At 55.0% G+C, this 4859-nt stretch overlaps 1 long non-coding RNA gene across 1 annotated transcript; it reads left to right on the forward strand.

The window, feature by feature from the left end:
• The first annotated feature begins 429 nt into the window (after positions 1-429).
• On the forward strand, positions 430-2027 carry LOC121074921. The gene is made up of 2 exons (XR_005822622.1): positions 430-555; positions 1794-2027. It is a non-coding gene; the product is annotated as an uncharacterized LOC121074921 (long non-coding RNA).
• The last annotated feature ends 2832 nt before the right edge of the window (positions 2028-4859 follow it).

The raw sequence follows: 4859 nt of genomic DNA on the forward strand, positions 1-4859 counted from the left end.
GTGGGTAGGTGCTGTGGATAAGCAGACCCCACGCAGCCAGCCAGGGGCTCGTCTGCCAGCATGGCAGCACAGGTGCCGGTATCTGCAGCAGCCATCTAGGCTCCTGTTATTATCGATGGGGAGAAACCTGCAGGAAGGCGTGATTCACCCAACCCCGCTGGCTGGCAGCGCCCCTGTGCCATCCCCCATGCAAAGCCTGTCACCTGCAGGGGTGATCCCTTGGCACCTGGAAGTGGGAACGGGCTTGTGTCACCCTTATCTGTGCCATCGCGGCTGTGCCTTGTGTTTCTCCACCTGGCAGAGGAGGAGCTGAGAGCTGCACCAGGTGTGATTCATGAGCTCTGCAGCTTGTTGTGCCACCACGATGGGGGTGAGCCCCAGGGCGGCTATTAGTAATAGCTTATATAAAACACCAGGTTTGGTAGGTATCAAGCACTCAGGAGCTGAGATATGTTGTAGGAGGGGTGTTTGGGAGCCCTCATCCCCTGGTAGTGATGCCCACTGTTGCTGCCCACTGCTGACCCGTTCTCTGAAGCTGGATGGTGGTGAGCTGAGGTAATGTGTCCTGCCAGAGGGCTTTCCCCTGTGTGGGGAGCAGGTTCTTGTTCCTCCTTGGCAGGCTTATCTTGAGAGATAACCAAGCCAGCAGGAAAGGACTTGTGAGGAGGAGGAGGAGGAGGTGGTGGTGGTGTGATCCATGGAAAGGAGATGGGCCAGGCTGTGCTGGAGGGGCAGGGTGTTGGGGGGGGGGTGAGGCTGGTGAAGGTGTAGGATGAGAAGGTGAAAGCAGAGAACGGGGGTGATGTAGGAGCCAGCCCTGATGTCTTGTCCTTCTGTGGCAGGTGGCAATATGCTGCCCTCTGTAACTCAGGATGTGCAGAGAGACAGAGCACAGCCAGGCTAAGAGCAGCTGTATGAGGGATAAAGCTCCTGCTGCCACCCAGGGGATCCTGGCAGAGCCCCCATGGAGCTTGGTGAGGCTGGAGAATGGGGTCTGGCTGAGCTGGTCCCATGGGAGCCTGGCAAAGCCAAAGAGCCAGCTTGTGCCCAGCTCTACACTGGTTAAAGTCAGCTCTGTTCCCAGCCAAAAACAAACAAACAAACAAACAAAAAAAAACCTCTGATAGATACACAGCTGGCTGACTTATTTACCTTCCAACCCTGGCCAGCACTGACACGTTTTATACAACCAGGCCCTGATCCAGCAAGAGGGGGAGTGCTCAGGAATGCCGTGGTGAGGACATGGGAGGATTTACAGCTGTTTGCAGTGGGGGCTGCTGGGTCACCTGAGCTGAGGAGGTCTCCCAGATTCTTTTCTCCCTTGCCAAGAAAGGCCTGCCTTGTCTGGCTTCCCAGAGAGCAGGGTGCTGCTGAGCCTGGGAAGTGAGCCCTGGTGTAGGACTTGTACCTTGGGGGTGCTCGGTGAAGGAATGAGCAGGGCTGTGTGTATGCCCCGTATGGCTGAGCACTTCTGTCCTCCTCTTTGTGCATCCCCACCTGTCCTGGTCGCTCTCACACTTCATAACAGCAAGGAGTAGCCAGGAGATGTTTTTCATGTGAAACCAGGCCCATGCCTGACCTGGGAGGGGAGCACAGAGGAGGGCTGCTTTCTGCAGGCAGTGGCTTAGAGAGACTTAAAGCATTTTACTAGGCAGCAGAGTGCTCCCCAGGAACCCCCCATACATTAACCCCCTCGCACTGACACCCAGGTAGCTGAAGCTGAGCATCCTCTACCTCGCACCCCCATCCCTGCTCACTTGCTGACTTTTTTTTATTATTATTTTCCCTGCCAGGCTTGCAGGAACCTGCTGCTGCTCCTGGCTGCCTCGGGGATGAGTTGAGCTTCGAGTGCTGCCGCTTCCAAAGCAGGGCTGAGAGCGCAGCCAGCCGAGCGCCCGGGGAGCTGCAGCCGCCGGGGGCGCCGCTCCCTTCCCGGGGTGCGCGGAGCAGGCGTGGGAAAGCGCTTTTATTTTCGTTAAATGGCTTTTCCTCAAAGTTCATAGACCGTTTCACGGCCATAAGTGGAATTCAGGTGTGTTTTTTTTTTTTTTTTTTTTTTTGTAGGAACATTTCTGAGGTTCCCGGGGGAGGCTTTTGCTGGAAGGGACTGAAAGCAGGGTTGGGGCTGGCAAGGTCCCCCATGGCCGGAGTATCAGGGTCAGCTGTTCTGGGTCAGTGAGTATTCAGTAGTTATGCTAATCGAAGAGCTTGGCAAGGCTGAGGCTGCCTCTACAGCTCCCTGTGGTGGTAGCTTTGCTCCTTGCTTTAAACCGTGCAGAACTCTCATTGCCAAAGCAAAAGCCCCAGTGCTTGGTTTTGTGGCTGCTGCTGTGGGGACTTTTCCTGCTGGCAGGGCATCTTTTCACACTACTGGGTTTTCTCTTTCCTACTAGTTAGGAAACAGTGCCAAAGCATCACCAGAGCCTTCCACATGAAACAGTCACTGCACAGCATCTGGAGCCTGAGCTTTCTGTGGCCAAGTCAGGGTCCCCTCTCCTGTGCCCATGAAGGTGCGGTGGGGGCTCTCTGCAGCCACTGCTCTCACAGCTCTGTCCCCAGGTGCTGAGCCCACGCTGTGGGCTTCCTGGCTGGCTGCGTTAGTCAGAGCAGGGCTTGCACACCCTGCTGCTGTCTGGGCCTTTCTGGTGAGTTCCTGCCCTCGTTGCAACACGAGGGTGCTGCTCCCCGGCTGTCCCGCTGTCTGCACGGCCTGCTTCACTCTCCAGGCTCTTTGAACCAGTCTCTGAGATCTTATCTTCCAAATCATCTCAGGACGGGATTTCACTGGGACATTTAGGAGAAGTTAATCTTCTAGCTATGAGGAGAAGAAGGGTGTGTGGGGCTGCCTTTAGCTGCTCCCAGCTCTGTGCAGGGCTGTGGCTGGTTCCTCTGCACACTGGTGGTCCTGGGCTCCTCTCTAAAAGAGAGCTGGGGGCACTCAAACAACGGAGCAGCTCTCCCTGCTCACTTGGTGGCTGTGATGGTGGCCCTGTGTGCTGCTGAAACCACAGCTGCAGGGTTACTGCAGTGACCCAGGAGCTGTAGAGTCAGGCTGGCATGCCAGAAGGAGAGGATACAAGGACTGAGAAAAATGTGGCATCCTTGTCTGTGACTAAAACAGATATTCTGATAGCAGCCATGACTGGGGGAGCTTCTGGTCTTGCACTGTTAATGACAACACCAAACTTGTTAACTGCAGTCGTACAAAACCGTGTGGGGTTTGCACGTGCACTTCATGCCCTGTTTGCTGTGCATTGTGAAAGGCATCTGCTCTGAGATGTCTGCAGGTGGGCATGTCAGGATGCTGGAAACAGCCTGGGATGGAGGTGGCTCCTCAGCCCAGGGCTGACTCACTGTCAGGTAAGATTACACACCGCCTGCCTTTGCTGTACAAGATTACAAGATAAACAGGAGCACTGGCCTACATGGCTTTTAACCCAGCAGTTTTCCTCACACACAAAAACAAAGCAGACAAAATGGGCCAGAGATGGTCAATCCATCAGGTTTCAGCCCTGTTTGAAGCAAAGCAGCCTGCTGCCCAGGGGATATGTGTTGATCTCGTTAACCAAATGAGATGATAATGAGATAACATGAGCATGGTTCCTCTTGTCAGCTGGACGAGCACATTGCACCCCAGCTCTTCTGCCTGCACACACGGACCTTGCTTACCATCCTGCAGCAGACAGCAGTAGGGGCAGACCGGGAGTCTGGGCACTGCTGGAGTCTGTGCTTGGAGAAATCCCGCCACCTGCCATATATAAAATGGGGGATAATGATGTCTAAGCAGAAATTGCTTGGAGCTGTGATGGGGCTTAACTAGTTAATCCCTGCAAAGTGCTGTAGACATCTGATGTGCAATGTTAATATCACTGTCTTCAATGCAGGCAAACAATGTTCATGTCATCTGAGAATGTAAAGCAGACTGCTCTCATTAGGGCTCCCAGGAGAGTTTGCAACCTTTTGTATATGTGACCTTGTCAGGGCTGATGTGACCAGCCTGTGTGAAATAAACTTATGAAATAACTGTGATCCTCTTCATTTCTTTTAGCCGTCAAGCACCGTTCTTTTATCAGCTCATTTGTCTGACACAGAGACTAACACGTGGGGTTTCTGGCCCCTGGACCAAGCCTGGTGCTGTTCTTGGCACAGCTGGGTTGCTGTTGGCCTGGCCTTACCTGCAGGCTCCCATCTGAGATAAACCAGAAAATCAAAAAACAAACAACAACAAAAAAAACACAAACAGCATCAATCCGCAAGTCCAAGCGGCGTGCTCTGGAGCAGAGCATGCCTTGGCTCCTTCCAGAACTAGGCAGGGACCAGCCAAAGGTGATGGGGAGGCGGCTGCGGCTCACTAGGGGGGCTGGGATGGAGCCAGCAGGGTGAGAGCACGGCCTGGTTTTTGGGGGGGCTGCCTGGAAGCCCCGGGGGGGGCTCCGGGAGCTGCCGGAGCAGTGGGGCCGCCAGGGGGCGGCTGGAGCCCGGCCCGCGGCTGAGTGCGGGGGTAAGGAGGGGAAGAGGCTCAGGATGGAGCCCACGGGTCCTGGCCCTTCCTAAACTTTCTCCTCTCTTCCTCACCCTCTCGGCTGTCTGTATTCGTGTTCCCTGCTTGCAGCCAGGGGCTGCTGCTTACCCGCCCTGCAGGGACTGAGAGACAGAAGGGGGGGCTTTGTGCCCTACTAAGCCCCTTAAGTCGGCACTTGTCAGTCAACAGAAGGCGTGATTTTGCTCTAAAAGTGCATTTTCTGCCTCCTCAGTCCAGCCAGGCTGCTTTGTCCCCAGCTGATGCTGACTGGCTTTGTGGAGGGGCTGCTGGCTGTAATTTTGGGCATCAGCTCTGCCCCGCGGGTGGTAGAGCCTTT

This window comes from Cygnus olor, chromosome 9 (genome assembly GCF_009769625.2).
Source record: "Cygnus olor isolate bCygOlo1 chromosome 9, bCygOlo1.pri.v2, whole genome shotgun sequence".
NCBI classification, from domain to species: domain Eukaryota; kingdom Metazoa; phylum Chordata; class Aves; order Anseriformes; family Anatidae; genus Cygnus; species Cygnus olor.